The sequence below is a fragment of the Octopus sinensis genome, linkage group LG3 (genome assembly GCF_006345805.1).
Source record: "Octopus sinensis linkage group LG3, ASM634580v1, whole genome shotgun sequence".
Taxonomy (NCBI): domain Eukaryota; kingdom Metazoa; phylum Mollusca; class Cephalopoda; order Octopoda; family Octopodidae; genus Octopus; species Octopus sinensis.
In genome coordinates this window covers 28,508,862-28,526,548 of record NC_042999.1, presented here as the reverse complement: position 1 = coordinate 28,526,548, position 17,687 = coordinate 28,508,862, and the positions used below count along the sequence as shown (strand labels likewise).

Below are 17,687 nucleotides of genomic sequence, written 5' to 3'. Positions count from 1 at the left end.
AACAAGTAAAAAGAGTAAAAAAAAAAGAGAACTAGTTGCTGAATCCCCTTCCGTGAGCAATAAAGGAATACGTTAGACTCTTTGGATTGTTACCATATGCCAAGTGATAGAGTTGACCAGTAAATAAAATACCAAATAAACTTATAATAGCTGGAAGTATATCTGAATTACTTAAGCATATCTAAATCCATGATATTGCTGTGTGGAAAACCAGGAAACCATATATAATTTCTTTACAAATCTAACGCCTATTGAAGAGATGATGTATTTGACTGAAGCATCAGGGACTTTGTGGCGGAACATCCTCAATATTTATTAAACCTGAGCCAATGTAATCTTGCTGATCACTTTGTGCAACAATAAGGATCAAGGTATCCAGGTATTTAGTTGTCAATAGGCGGCGAGCTGGCAGAAACGTTAGCACGCCGGGCGAAATACGTAGCCGTATTTCGTCTGCCGCTACGTTCTGAGTTCAAATTCCGCCGAGGTCGACTTTACCTTTCATCCTTTCAGGGTCGATTAAATAAGTACCACTTATGCACTGGGATCCATGTAGTCGACTTAATCCGTTTGTCTGTCCTTGTTTGTCCCCTCTGTGTTTAGACCCTTGTGAGTAGTAAAGAAATAGGTACTTAGTTGTGAATAATTGTGATTTCCTAGGAGGCAGGTTTCTCTAAATGGTTTCCGTAGAGGAAGCATGTAAGATTCAGATGTGGTATTTCATAGCGGAATTAAAACTGTTGACAGTAACATTATTTCCACATTCGTTCACTACTAGAATGTAAGCAAAGCAAAATTTCTCTGAATGTGAATTCAAAATTGATCGCTAGTTGATAACCGCCATCCTATTTCAATTATGGATATCACACGGGTTGCTATTATAAATTATACATTATAACTGCCAAATGATTGCATAATGTTTACTACTGTAAGTATTGTGGAAATTCCACTATTACCTTTCAAAAACGGGGAGAGAATTAAGCGCAAATTTTATGGGAAAAATTTATCTATCTATCTATCTATCTATCTATCTATCTATCTATCTATCTATCTATCTATCTATCTATCTATCTATCCCTCTCTCTCTCTTTCTCTCTCTCTCTCTCTCTCTCTCTCTCTCTCTCTATATATATATATATATATATATATATATATATATATATATATATATATATATATATATCAATTAGAAATGTCAGAAGTGAAACAAATATTCTTTAATTCCAACAAAATATAATTTCGATTCTTTAGGTTAAGATGAGCATAACTATACATAGTACTTCAATTAATCTATTCCATTGTTAAGACTATTCGAAAATTCGAAAATATAGTTAACAATTTATGAATTATCTTGTGATTCTTACAGTTTACTAGGTAAAAAAACGACCTTCTTCTAACGACTCTCAAGGATCTGTGTATGTGTGTATCTATGTATGCATGTAGGTGCGAACGCACACATGTATCTATATAGTCATGCATGCCCGCGTATTGGTGATCGTATATGAGCATGTGAGTGAGTGCGCGTGGTTGAGTGGTTAGGATATTTGGCTCTCGATCGTAAAGTCGTGAGTTCCTTCCCGGCGATAGCTTGTGTTCTTGAGCAACGCGCTTTATTTTATGTTGCACCAGTTCACTAAGCATACGAAAATGGGTAGTACCAGTATTTCCAAGGGCCAGGCTTTTCAAATTCTATGTCAAGTCGAATCTACTTCAGAACTGCAGTAAAAGGTGCACGTGTCTGTGGAGCGCTCAGCCACTTGCATGTTAATTTCACGAGTCGGCTATTCCATAGATCTAGTAACTGGAACCTTCGCCGTCGTAACCAGCGAAGTGCCAGATTTTTCTTAATTAGTGCCTGAGTATCTATGTGTGTGTACGCACGCGAGTAATTGTGTGTGTTGGCGCGTGCCTGTGTATGTGTGATATTATACAAGCATTGATGTATAGATGTATGTATGTATGTATGTATGTATGTACGTATGCAAATTATTAAAAAGTCACAAATTACTCAGTCAGAATGAACCACTAAATGGTTGATGTTAAAAACTTTCAGGAAAAGCGAAACACATATCGAATGACGAAATAATGTCGGGAACAAAATTGGAATGACATCGAAGAACTACATGTAATTTTCCCGGTGAAGGGTTAACCTAGTAATTTCAAGGCTAGCAACAAAACAATTCTCATTCACTGCCTTATATTTTCACACTTAAATAAGGACAATTTCTTTCATATCTTGTATCAAAACTTGATGAAACTATTTAGTGTACATAAGCATTAAAATTATGTAGACACATAGGTGGATTCAAAAATTCCCATGTTTATTCAAAATTTTCGAAGGAAATAATTAAATTTATCACGCACATGTTAATGAATGTGTACGCGCACGTGTGTGCGTGTATACACATCTGGTGGAATGTTTCAATAAACCTAATAAACTGTTTCAAATATGAGGCCAATTGTTGTTAGAGCAGCCCTTGCAGTTATATTTATAATTGGCTTCGTTATCAGTTGCTGTCCCATTTGTAGCTTGACACAAGATGAGCTATCAACAAATAGGCTTTTGAGAAAGTGCATTCCGGCGTATATAATGTAATCTTAATTTTGTATCCAAGCGTAGTGCATCTATGACTGCATTATCCAATGCATTTTTCTCGTTCATATAGGGTCATGTTGGAATATGAGGAAGATGTACCTGTTATTACTTGTGACGGATATTTTTCGGTTTGAACTGCGGTTTTTAACATAATTTCTAGGTAACTAAAAAATGTTAAACTTCGATTACTGGTAGAATGTGTTTATAAAACATCTTTTTCTCTTGGCTTTATTGGGAAAATTCTATAGTTTGTAAAATATTTGTTGTTTTTTTTTTCTTCAATTTCTTCAATTTCAACCAATCACTGACACTATTGAGGTAAAAATGCATTTTGTACCGTATGAATATGTTTATTTACATTTGTGAAGAAAAAAAGGTACCCTTTCCCCCTGACCCTAATCCTAACTAACCCTAACCCCAAAATAGATCGAAATGCAATAGATCGAGACTAGCGTCATAATTATGGGTGACAATTTCATATGACACCGCTAGAAAAAACTGCCGTTCAAACCGAAAAGATCCGATGTCCCTGTTATTACTTGTGACATATGCAGGATACATCTTTTGGTACTGCACTAAAAGTTGCGCAATACCACAGCAATGCTGGTGAAAGTCCTTGGCCCTATTTTACTCAAGTTTGCTAAATATATATGTGATTGTACATTGTAACAATGGAATATCTGTGAATTATTAAACAACAATCTCGATTACAAGAGAAGTATCGAGTTAATTGTAGAAAAATGAATTTACAAATACAAATGTAAAATTTTAATTTTCTTCTACTTGGGAAATAAATTTTTGGAATAAAATAAAGCAAGAATAAATCATACAACATTCTTTATAATGAAAATAAATTTTGAGTACTTGACTTGTTGACTGTTAATATATTTGTCATCGACTCCCAACAGCATTCTATTACAATTCTTCCCTCGAGTGTGTTCTTCAATTTCCAAGCCAAAGATCATAACCGAAGCACTTGTTCAGCAAATTAGAATAGAATAATAAAAGAATTAATTGTTTTTATTCCGTTTTTGTCATAGACACCATGTCAGGGCAATCATTTTTCTTTCCGTCAATCGAGTGGAATCAATTTTCATTATTAAAAAATTCAAGAAATCATTATTAGATCTCACTGTTTTGTTTACAACGCTTTGTAATTTTTTTCTTATTTAATATGGCAAATTGATATTTTATTGACAAAAATACAACTAAATGAAATTTAATAGACAATAAAAGTAATGCAACTTCAAGAGGAATATGCACGTTTTATGCATGTATTCCAACTTACATATACAATATACAAGTAATTGAACAAGAAAAATCGATATGAATAATAAATTAAATATAAGGCCTAAATATATTTCTTAAGCATATAGACGATAACAAATTCATTCACATGCATGCAGACATCGATACCCTAACACCGCGGCGCGCGCACACATACACATATCTACCTGTGTGTCCGTGTGTATGTGTGTGTGTAATTGTTTATGTGGCCCATATGTGAGTACTAATTAAAGTTAAACGGGTAGGACAGGGAAGGCAGCGAGCTGGTAGAAACGTTAGCACGCCGGGCGAAATGCGTAGCCGTATTTCGTCTGCCGTTACGTTCTGAGTTCAAATTCCGCCGAGGTCGACTTTGCCTTTCATCCTTTCGAGGTCGATTAAATAAGTACCAGTTACGCACTGGGATCGATGTAATCGACTTAATCCCTTTGTCTGTCCTTGTTTGTCCTCTCTGTGTTTAGCCCCTCGTGGGTAATAAAGTAATAGGTATTTCGTCTGCCGTTACGTTCTGAGTTCAAATTCCGCCGAAGTCGACTTTGCCTTTCATCCTTTCGAGGTCGATTAAATAAGTACCAGTTACGCACTGGGATCGATGTAATCGACTTAATCCCTTTGTCTGTCCTTGTTTGTCCACTCTGTGTTTAGCCCCTTGTTGGTAGTAAAGAAATATATATATCTCAACAAGTTAGACTAGATACCTGAACACACTACACACATACTATGTCACTACTACTTCCTGTAAGAAAAATAATCTTGCATGTTATATTTTCTCTCTTATCTTTTGCTGGTTCCACTCATTCGACTTCGGGCTCGAAGAATTATAGTTAACGATCGATACTACTATATTCTACAGCCTGGCAGTTACATTATTTACATGTTATTAACTCAACGATTCGACTGATATACACTCCTGTCTGGGATCGAATTCGGAATCTTGGGATTAGTAGAACGCGCTCTTAACGACTACACCATATGCCCGTGGGCAATTATGGAGTGAATTTTAGGGCTTATAAATCTATTTTTCCTGTCCTCTTTTAATACCGGTTCCCATATGCTATTCATATCTGCACCCTGGTTCGAAATTTCACGAAGACACCTGATGAAAACTTGGGGGTATATCAGTCGAAACGTTGTGTTAACAACAAACAATATAATGACAAATATCCGTCAAGAGTCAATAATAAAAATAATGTACATAATTTCTTGTTTCTTACACAGAGAACTGTATGTTTGGTATGTATTACATCTCTTTTATTACATCTGACGAATTTCTAGGTTATGGAGACAAACTCTCTCTAGCACCGGTTGTCAAGTGTTGATGGGCGTCAAACACAGAGTCAAACAGGCACACAAAGACAGATACATACGTTCACACACATGTATATATATATATATATATATATATATATATATATATATATATATATATATATAATAATAATAATAATAATAATAAATATTAGGGAATAAATCCAAATTTACAGGGAAAAATCAGATTTAGGATTGAATCCAATTTTATAGTAAAATATAATATAATATTAATTAGAGACAAAACCACTATTATGCAAATCAAACAAAGAAAAACTTAATCCAATACATATAAATTTTTTATTTATTGGATTAAGTCTTTCTTTGTTTGATTTGCATAATAGTGGTTTTGTCTCTAATTAATATTATATATATATACCGGATGCATCCACCCTAGTATTGTAAGTTCTATACATATTCTATGATACATATTTTGTCGGGCTTTCTTGTTGAACCACTAGTTTACAGTGGTGTAAAAACATCACTACTGATTGTCAAGCGTGTGGGTGGGTAAAACACTAACATAACGACACACACACATGCACACAAACATACACACACATATATGTATATGTATGTCGGGCCTCTTTCGATTTCGTCTACCAGATCCACTCATAGGTCTTTAGTCGGCCCGAGGCTATAGTTGATGAAACTTACCCAAGGTGTCACGGAACGGGACTAAACCTGAAACTACGTTTTAGGAAGCAAATTCTTTACCACACAGCCACACCAGCGATTGTATGTACGTATAATATACTCGCGTGTGCGCGTATTATGTATTATATATAAATGCGTTGAACGTATGTATGTATACATACATACATACATACATACATATATATACATATGTATTTGTACATACATACATATATACATATATGTATATGTATATATATATATATATATATATATGTTTGTATGTATGTATGTATGTATGTATGTATATATGTTTATGTTAGGTCACTTTCGAGTACTACAGGTAACATGTAACCCAGTACAACCTGTTGCATGGTCGGGTCGTCGTCGACTAAACCGGCAACCCCACCAAGCTTGGTTCGTGAGGAGGGTGTTTATTGGACACCCTGCGGGAGGAAAAACAAAACCCGTCAAAGGGCGGAGGAACTCTTGAGAGTCAACGGCCATCCAATAAATGTCTTAAGGCTGTATCATGGGCGTGGACATAGAAATATTCGGACTGAATACCCGATCGCGCGGTTAAACCATTGGGAGTGAAGGACTCCTAGCCCTTGTTAGGGCATCCTTCTAGGAGAAGGTAACTCAGGTAACTGGGATAACTCCGACATAAAACCTGCGGCTCAGTGGTCACCGATGATGTTGACTTGTTCTTCTTTTCGGATTATGGCTGCTGTTGCTTAGTGAGTGGGATTGGCTCAGTGCACAGCCTTTCCTCACTTTAAAAAAAATCTTCTTGCACAGGTATTGCACGATAACAACATTGATTAGGCTTCGTGCAATGGCCATACTCGATAACGAGGGGGCAGCCCCCATGTATATATGTATATGTGTATGTGTATTTGTGTACATGTTTGTCCAAAGCCACTGCTTCACAAACGGTGTCGGTGTATATTTACATCCGCGTAACTTAGCGGTTAGACCAAAGAACTGCTATAATAAGTACTGGGGTTGATTCGTTCAACTCAAATTATTCTAAGCGGTACCCCGGTATGGTCACAGTGTAATGAGTGAAACAAAAAAAGAAAGAAAATGATAAGATGTTAAAATAACTAAATCAATCTTACCGGTATTTGAACTGAGAAAGTAAATGTTCATAATGCTATCCCTGTATTGTACATATTAATATCGTATTAATGCCAAATATCCCACAGTGCATATCTCTGTTTCAAAATATCATTATAGTAAAGAAAACATTTTTTCTAAGGGCAGAGAATTGACATATAGAATGCTTCGGCGTACATTTACTTTGATTCATATGTGAAATATATAAGTTTTAGACTATTCATTAACATTCCTTGAAATAAGTTACAAAAACCATCAGACACATTTTCCTATGGATATAATCTCCTCCAACGCGAATATTTGAGAATATATGACCCACTGGTACTATATCTATTCATCATCATTATTAATATTCGGCTAATTGCAATTTCAGTTGAAGATCACGTTTTCCTTTTTGTGTTTTTTTTTTTTTTTTCGTTTGTTTGTTTTTTTCGTGCGCTGAATCAATATTGACGGGAAATATTACAGCCGCATAATACTACTTCTTTCTTACTTTAGTACAAGGCCGGCAGTTATAGGAGTGGGAGTTAGTCGACTACTTGGACTCCAGTGCTCAGCGGGTACTCATTTTATGGACTTCATCAGGATAAAAGTTTAAGTTGGCCTCGGTGGAGTATAAACTAAAAACTTACAGAGCCCTAAGAAGTGGCACTCAGCATTTTGTTCGACACGCTATCGATTCCGAAAGTTCTCCGGCTAATAATAATAACAATGCTTTCTTCGACAGACAAAAGGTAGCGGAGGTTAAGCAATTACATCGAACCCCAGTGCTCAACAGTTAGTTATTTTATTGACCCGAAACGAATAAAGGCAACGCCGACTGCGGCGGTGTTTGAACTAAGAATGTAAAGACATGTGAATTGCATCTAAGTGTTTAGTCCGAGTACTCACTATTTTATGAATGAGCACAAACGATTCTTATCTCTGTCCCCTTTTGGTCACAACAATATATAATTTAGGCAAGATTTATCTCTTTCAGTCATCGTAATTTTTGTATATTTTTTAGAGGCCTTTGACTATTCTTAACTGGTTGGTTTTATGAGGGAGCAGTAGAGCGAAAGTGTAGGCAGTGATCCCTGTCGCTCATGGCCATGATCGTGATGCTGTTCTATTAACTTGCAGCCTTGTTGTATACATGATTACGACTGCTGGTTCTTTGTATACGGATAACATCTATGAGTCTCGTATTTGCTTTTAAGGCATCAACATCTGCTTTTGTCTACTGCACTCTTTTTTTTATTTTTTTCTACTCATCTCTTCATATGAGAAAATTCTCGAGTGGCATTTCCTACCTCATGCATAACACAAGGACATTTTGTTTACCGCTACTGGAATAACTCCTATCATCGCCACTCACAAATTAAAGCGCAGTTTCTGAACCACCTCCGCTAGTTTAACGGCGTCAGAACCACCTCTGTAAGTTTAATATCATCAGAACCACCGGTGCAAGAGAGCCAGTTGATAGCAGGGGAAAGAGATATATTAGATTGTTGATCATCGATGCATGTTGGCGAGTTCGAGAAAATCATTTATATAATCCTCATAGATGTGATAATAATATGTGGAACTTGGCATTGCTGCTGTTGTTGATGTCCCTGCTGCTTTCCTGTCTGTTTTCTAGTTCTCGCGTGTCGTTCGTATTTCGATATAGGATCTTTTCGGTTTCAACGGCAGTTTTTTTCTAGCGGTGTCATATGAAGTTGTCACCCATAATTATGACCCTAGAATCGATCTATTGCATTCCAATCTCTTTTAGGGTTAGGGTTATGAGGATGGGTATCTTTTTTCTTCGCAGATATGAATAAACCCAATCTCTTTCTTAAACGAGAGACATATTCATATGGCACAGAATGTTTTTACCTCAATAGACGTCATTGATTGGTTGAAATTGCAGAAATTTAAAAAAAAACAAATATCTTACAAACTATAGAATTTTCTCAATAAAGCCAAGAGAAAAAGATGTTTTATAAACACATTCTACCAGTATACGAAGTTTAAAAGTGTTTAGTTACGTGGAAATTATTTTAAAAAACTGCCGTTCAAACCGAAAGTATCCTTGGTATGTATTGCAACAAAGCTTTTTGCTATGTTCCACCAGTCAAAATATTCTCCTTTCTTCGTCTCTGTTGAGGACTTCAAGAGAATCTTCCTGATTACACATTGTTCAGTATTATGTCTGCACAAATCATTAATCCATAGCTTGCTGTAAACATAATAATGAAGGTAGTCTAAGCATAACCACAGATGTCCCTAGTTTTACGACCAGTATACTACATCACTTGCATGAATCTAGATACGTTGTATACTGCACAAAATTGTTGTTTTGCCTCGCCCTCGATTTCAAAGTCGAGTTCCACTTTTCCCCGTTCATATATTGGTCTAATGACTACAGATCATGCAACAAATCGACTTTGCTTTCTTCCAACTGTTTTTTTTTTCTCGATTGCTCGCTACGTTACATGAAGATGCGGGTATGTGCCTCTATGTGTTCCTCGACCATCATCGTTTCTGCAGTGCAAGGAAGCACACTCCCTTATGATAAATTTAGCAGACATTTTCTTTTAGGAGATGGCTTATATGGACACAACTTTCTTGTCAGCAATTCTAGCAAATCTACTGTTAATGCTCTTATCCATAATTTTATGAGAAATATTATTCTTTCAGCTCAAGTGTTTTTTTTTTCCTTTTGCTTGTTTGATATTTTAAATATTGTCCTATTACTTAAATGCCTTAATCGAAATTCATTCCGGAATAATCGGTGCTACCACAGTTGTGGGTCGTGCCACTCTTCACTTCCTCAGAAGAAGAAAAGTAGAAAGGGGAAGAAGGATGAAGGAGAGATGAAGGAGGATGAAGGAGAAGAGAAGGAGAATAATAGGGAGAAGTTTGAATAACCAATAAACAAATATTTGTATAAATATAAAATATAAATTTCCAAGTACAAAGCTTCTTTTTCCTCTCCAAGCTAATGTAGGCGGACATTCAAATGCTCTAAACCCTTGTATTGTCGACATAATGGTAAAGAAAAAAAATGAATTCTCCTGCAAGTTGTTCAACGTCATAAAAGCCGAATTTTCACGGAATCATTCCAATCTTGCACAGCAAGAACAGTGGCAACAACGCCACAACCACCCCTTCTAACAAAACCAACAACAACAATAACAATGGTGATGAAGATGATGATGATGAGGAGGAGGAGGAGGATGAGAAGGAGGAGGAGGAGGAAGAGGAGGCGGAAGAGGTGGGACATTATTCGTTCTTAAAATGCGAACAGTGTAGTGAAGCAGAATAATAGAGAAGAAAAAAAAATTGAATGTGTGACATGAAAATAAAAAAAAAAAAAACACGACTGTTTGTTTCTTTTTCATTTCTTTAAAGTATTTTATTTGATAATTAAGTCTTCTTTTACATTGCGCGATACACTGCTAGAATTAAAATTAATAAAATAAAAACAGAAACATAAAATATATTTTTGTATTGATTAATATGATGTGTGAAAAACGCAGTATCAATTTCCAACATCATGCTCGGATAATTATCACAGTATAAAACAATTAGAAGCAATCCTTAAAACCATAGATCATGCTGTCAACATCATAATTTTAAATTCTATGGGGAAGTATTATATCATCTCAGCAAATTGTTATTTGACAAAGGATAACTAACTACTAATAAGTGACGTTTCATAAATTCAGTCTTTCATTTATTTTTAACTGAACACGCATAAAATGATTATAATATATTTGTTTGTCAATGGCGATCATCTCACAGGAACAAAAGGGAAGAAAAGGAACATATATTATGAGGTGTTTTCAATCCACATCCGGATAATACATGCTCTGTTCCTGCTTGAAATAGCAGGCGAATGGCTTCCAACTGTCCAAGCGGACATAACCAAGCTTCACAGTTTTCCTGGATATGAAGGAGGGAATCATTAATAACTGGACTTCAGTAGACATCTTGAGAGTTTGTGACTAAAACCCTAACTCGAAGATGCGGAGAAACTGTTAAAGAACTAGAAATTCGAATATGGAATTGTAAGTAGTACTAATAACAAGTGGATCACTAGATATGATTAAAATATTATCAACATATATATATATATATATATACATTTATTTTTTTTTATTTTATCTTATCTAGTTTCAGCTCACGAGCTGTGGCCATGCTGGGGCACCGCCATTCGGAAAAATTATGGAACGCTTCACGAATTTTGCGCGTCATCCTTGCGCAGGGGCCATGCTAATCTTCTCTGTATCGTTCCAATTTTAGTATATGTATTGCCGAAGCAATATATATATATATATATATATATATGTATTATACCATTGTTCACCATGCCCCATAATACATCATAAAGAAGGCAATTCTCCAGCCTACACCATAGATAATTAATAGTAAAAGAATACTACGCAAACAATGCATACTCGAACACCACAGCACAACACAATATATAATAAGCACAATGATCACTTACTCAAAACAAGAATACATTTCATACATCGCCTACAGCTCATGATAAGTATACTCCAGACAGATGACAACTGTACTCCAGATGGATGACTCCAGGCAGATGACACCTATTATTCATTTATATAAAAACACACACAAAACAGATGAAACACAGACAACGCACAACAGAAGAAAATCACTTTATACTACACATATTCCACACAGCAAATATACGATATATTGAAACAACAGCAGCAACAACAACACAACTAATGGAAACATGTAGCACATCATCGCGATTCTACATTACGAAAATACAATCCTCGACATCCATTAGAAAGATTGAGCTAGAGCTGGTAGTCTTAAGAACTTACATGAATCTGTTGGAACTTGTTATTGAAAATACAAATAAGTTCTATATATATAAGATGGCAATTTTTAACGAAATAGGGTTAAATCGATGGTGATATCTGGTCTATGACTGGTATTATGAAAGGCTGAAATGCAAGTTTATTGAATGTAAAGAGCTGGATGAAACACATAAATATAAGTTGGGAGAGTGGGAGGGATGATGAGAGAATCAGCAAAATTATCCCTGAGTGGAAACGAGGGTAAGAGAGAGATGTTACCATACAGTAATGTTAACGTTTCAAAAACCAGGTCTGTTTTATCGAGGAAACACAAACATTCAAATGTTCACCTTTGTCTGTCTCTCTCCCTTTCCCTTCCTCTCTCTCTCCATCTCGCTCCCCTCTCTCTCTTAGTGATATTTTGTTGTTGATTTTTCCTCCTACCAAACAGCAACCCATATTACCCATTCTTGTTTACCTCCAACACTCGCTAAAAGCTCATTTCCCGCTATCATCCCAAAATTGCTACCTTTGAATTATCATGCTGACCGAAACTCTATGATGGTAAAATATGACACAACTTTCGTCTTCTCCATGTAAACTGAGTTTTTGGGGGGAAGGGACCTTCTCCGTAGCAACAGTCCTGATTTTCGAAATGTTAACATTCCTATATAGTAACCTCTGACCCTTGCCTCGCTCGCTCTCTCTCTCTCTCTCTCTCTCTCTCTCTCTCTCTCTCTCTCTCTCTCTCTCTCTCTCTCTCTCTCTTAGTGATGATTCTGTTGTTTTGCGCTCTCTCTTCCCCCCTCTCCCTCACATACACACATACACGCATACACACTTTCACTTTCACTCTTTCACTCTCAGTGATATTTTTGTTGCTTGTTTTGCTTTTCTTCACACACACAAACATACTTACCAATCTTCTCTCGCGGGGAATGAAACCATGCAACCTAACCACCACCACAATATCTTTGAACAATCGATCAGTGAGAAGCACATTTTTTTTCTATCCAACCTCCCTTACTCTCTAATGATAGACTCTCCCGGCGAAGACGACCTATGAGTGTTCAGTGCTTACCGAACAACCTGTACAAATGATTTGTTTGTACTGATCATCTGTATGTGCTGTACATTAGGTCACTCTATCCATCAAATTAACATTGCCTGTACAGGCGCACAAGTGAGCCACACGTCAGATATCGAAATGATTGCATAGCAACGTGAAAGGGAGTGTTTTGCTCAAGAACACAGCATGTCAGGGATCTAGCGATCATGAGTGCAAAACCCAAACCTGTTGGCTAGCAGTGATAAAAATTAAGGTATTTTTAATATGTTCCACTCCCCATTACATGTATAAGAAATAATCCCTATCACAGTGACCTGATACCCATCCCTGGCTAATTACTCAAGTACACAAGGCAATAAAGAGAAAAATCAACCAAACAAGACACTGTGACAAATATTTTTCAAATTGGTTTCAAATTTTAGCACACGGCCAGCAACATCGGAAGGAGGGGGTAACTCTATTACATGGATCCCAGTTTTCACATAGCACTCACTTTATCGATCTCGTTAGTTTGTAAGGCAATGTCGAGGTCGGCAGCATTTTAAATCACATCGTAAAAGCCGGAAGAAATGCTGCTAGGCATTTTTTCCTCGCGGTAAATATTCTGCCAACTCGTCAGTAATAGCATGGTGGTGTTGGTGGTAATGACAGTAATAGTGATAATAATTATAAGGGTGGTCGTGATAGCAGTGGTAATAGTGATAATAAAAGTGCTGATAGTAATAATGAGATTTATAACAGCAACAACAATAATAGTAGTAATAATAATAATAATAGGAAGAGGAAGGAGAGGAGTAATTAAAGGAAGAGGAAGAGGAGGAAGGGAACAATTAGAAGAAGAAGAAGAAGAAGAAGAAGAAGGAGGAGGAGGAGATGAAGAAGAGAAAGAAGAAGAAGAAGAAGAAGAAGAAGGAGATGAAGAAGAAGAAGAAGAAGAAAAAGAAGAAGAAGAAGAAGAAGAAGAAGAAGGAGATGAAGAAGAAGAAGAAGAAGAGGAAAAAGAAGAAGAAGGAGATGAAGAAGAAGGAGAAGAAGAAGAAGAAGAGAAGAAGAAGAAGAAGAAGAAGAAGAAGAAAAGAAGAAGAGAAGAAGAAGAAGAATCCTGTGACTATGAAATCCAACTAGCAGGAGTGTGGAGTAGGAACGCGGATGCCTAGAACCTTCACTTAACCAGTGCTCCGGATAGGCTCTGCTGGTTAGCTTTCGACGGTTAATCAGCCTAGCAAAAGTTCGCTGATTTCGAAACCAGGGGAGGAAGGCCTCTCCGGCCTTGGTGGGGAATCTTACCAAAGATGTTGTCAAGAGAAATAATCTGTTTGGTGGTAACCTAAAAATGCACCTCATTTGCGAATGAAAATGTCAAACAAACAGTTAATGATATCGGTGTGAAAGGGTCTGCAGCTAATTGTGAAGGTATCTTACTACATCAGTGTCTCTTTGTGTAGCAGAGTAGAGACAGTCGCAATCGAACAATGCTAACCATGCTGCGAGACAAAAGTGGAGTAAGCAAGAAAATATGATGATCACGGAGCGTTATTATCGGAGTATTCTAGTAGAGAATATACGGCGCACCGTACAGAGGATTCAGGCAACAAATGCACAAATAAAGGAAGGTGGATAGAACTGTTTGAAACCACAGAAGAGAAATTATGTGATTAAACAAGAGAAATATAAAAGCATAGGTGAATATTAGGTATGGAGTTAGAAAATATCAAAAGAAGGATATCTGTGGATTCTGAGCATATGCGAAACATAAGTGGCAAAATGAAAGAAATGGTCAATTGCTCACAGGAATATACTGGTGAAAGATTGCGATCAGAGAAAAGTTAAACGGTGAAGATCATATGATAATGAACAGGATTTAGATCTATTAAATGCAGAGGCGATAGAATTTCTGTGTGACTTCAATGGAGACTAAATCAAGAAACAAGTAAAGTCAATAATATATTAAATCACGTAGAAACAAAGAAGATCTGACAAACAAATAATCGCATCATGGCTGCAAGTAGGACTGTTGACTGTTGCAGAATGGATGAGGCTGGAGATCAATCAGAAAAGAACCTTAACGGAAAGAAATGAAATAAACCTTGGTGGAAAAGGAGAATATCAGAAGATATAAACTCTCTGAACAGTGTACTGTCAATACTTGACAAGCAAGGAAAAGAATACTTGAAGGATGGTCGTAAATTTGAAAAATTGAAGAACAATGTTGTTGATACAAAAGGACTGAATGCTGCGATTGGAAACCTGAAGCAATGAATGCTTGCCGAGAAAGCTAAACTAACTAGGTTTGAACTACAGATTAAAGAATACCGACAAAACTACTGATTGTGAGAATCAACTAAAAGACGATTTTATAAAGAAACTAATGACGTTTTAGCATGCGAAGTATTACTTCCTGCTGCTGATGAAAGTCGAAGGTTTTGGGGTGAGATATGGAGTGAGCAAGAACAACGTAATACTGGACCGGTATGAACGTGTACAAGAGAGATTCGTCACACTGAATGCATTTCAAGCAAGCGCAGCAGATAAAATTACCACGGCTATAGGATTTGTCCCGAACATGAAATGCCCCTTGGTAGCACTGATGACCATGAAGGAAGCCCTAAAAGTATCATAGACTCAGTGAATCTTTGCGCAACGGATGTTTGCAGCAAATTAATTATCCGATTAGAGTAACCTGCTCTTACTACAAAAATCGTAAGAACAAGCTTTCCGTTCTGGTTAGCTATGAAACGGGACAGGATACGAGATTATATCTCTTCCATTCAAATTAACACAGAAAAAAAAAACAGTTTTCCAACCCTAATAGAATTTTGTCTTAATGTAACAGATCTTTCTCCCTATCAGGTTGTGTAGTGGCTGAGTTCCCTATTACATATGGGGAGTATGGAGTTCTACTTTGCAAGAATTTCGCTAGTGATGACGAACACCACTCTCTCGTACTGCCTGATCTATTTTCGCTCACATTCCTTTGAAGGCTCTTTCTAGTGCTTTTAGGCGCTGGGTTTTAGCAACATGCACCGCAACTACACTGTCTACCGAATAGAGGAAGCCAAAGCTTCGGCTGGTATGGTAATTCCCCTTTTCCCTTACATTTATCTTCACAAGCTGTTTGAACAGCGTCAGACATGTATCCTTGTCGTTTAACGAAAACCTGACCTACTTCGATATTTTCTATATCTCTCAATAAACAACAACAGATACAGAGTCAATTCTTGACAATTTTCTAATAAATAAGATGTGTGACTTAAGGTTTTCAACTACCAGTGTTTTTAGCGTACCATCATCACTAGTGAAGTTGCCATACGAATCATCTAAAACTCTGACAGGCCTGCCTGCTTCCATTTAAGCTCGTTTCTTCCCTATGCTGATCGCCACATCCGATGCTTACACAACTAGCAAGCAAATAAATATAGGGGAAATAAGGATAGATGTTAGAGGTGTTTTTCTAACGAGAGACTACCTCAGTGCAGACAGAGGGACCCGTCTCTTCAAATCGAGGTCATCTATTCTGCACCAGACACAAACCTAATACTTATTGGCATATGGGGAATATGTCCATGTGTCACATTCTTGTGGATGATAATGATGATGATGATGATGATGACTACGACGACGATGATGATGATGAGGAGGGTAGGAGAAAAATTGTGTTGGTAATAGTGCCGCTCGTTTCGGTCGCAGCCGCAGCTGGGAGTGGTGGTTGTTTTCGTGATGGTTTGCGGCATGGTAGTGGTGGTAACGTTCATAGGTCGTGTTGCTGATGGTCGGTGGAAACGTTGATAATGATGATGATGGTGGTGGTAGTGGTGGTGTCATCAGCGGCAGCAGTGGTGGTGGTGTGGTGGTGGTGGTGGTAGCTTTTGTGGTGGATAGTGATAATGGTCTGCAGTGGTGATACTGGAGTTTCTGTTTCTGATTGCAGCTTATATGTCGATGATGATTCGAATATAAAAATTATTATGTATTTCCATGCACCACATTCTTTTTGAAATACGCCAAATTGGTGAAAATGTTAAGCATTTTCAATCATACGAATATACTATTTTTTTTTATTTTATTAACAAACAAAAAGAAGAAAACACCTTTGGATATTACAAGCTCCGATTTTTCTTGTATTCGACATATGCTGCTGTAAATGAAATAAAACACTTTGAAGTTGATATAGACTCTCCATATGTAATGTGATGCTTTACACATTTAGAATCAGAAATATCATTAAACGACACAATATTCCGTAGGCACCATAAAGTATTACTTCAGAAATTGCAATACGAGAAGACAATATTATAGATATTCAAATATAGCAAATAACAGATTTTCAAATATCGTAACACAAAGCCAAGAATACATGCTACCTCATGTGAATTTTTGATTTTAGGCATATTCATCCGGTATCTCACGAACAGGGAAATCTCTCTATCTCTTTCTCATTTTCACTCTCGTTCTTACTCTAGGGATTACTATAAATATACAAGTTGATTGCGGTGGCTATTAGAATACGAATTATGATACGATTGTATACCTTCAGCGAAAAAGGGACTTTACTAATAAGAGCTGATATCATGGTTCCCGAATAATTCTATTGATCTCTTTCTATGTCAAATTATATATTTCCGAGTTGGAAATATATGAATTACCTGTCCAGAACATGCAAATAACTATGCGAATAATAATATGAAAAGGCATGATTTTTCTAATGTACCTTTTTAAAGCGAAATATCTATACATATATACACAATGCATTGACTCACATAGACACGCCCGCCTACATACATACATACACATATATATATATAATTATATAAACGTGTGCGTATATATATATATATATACATATATATATATATACATATATATATAT

The 17,687-nt window shown here is 36.6% G+C and overlaps 1 non-coding gene across 1 annotated transcript; it reads right to left on the bottom strand.

Annotated features, from left to right (window-relative positions):
• Positions 1 to 11,137: 11,137 nt before the first annotated feature.
• On the bottom strand, positions 11,138 to 11,243 carry LOC115210012. Its single transcript, XR_003881376.1, has one exon. It is a non-coding gene; the product is annotated as a U6 spliceosomal RNA (small nuclear RNA).
• Positions 11,244 to 17,687: the final 6,444 nt, after the last annotated feature.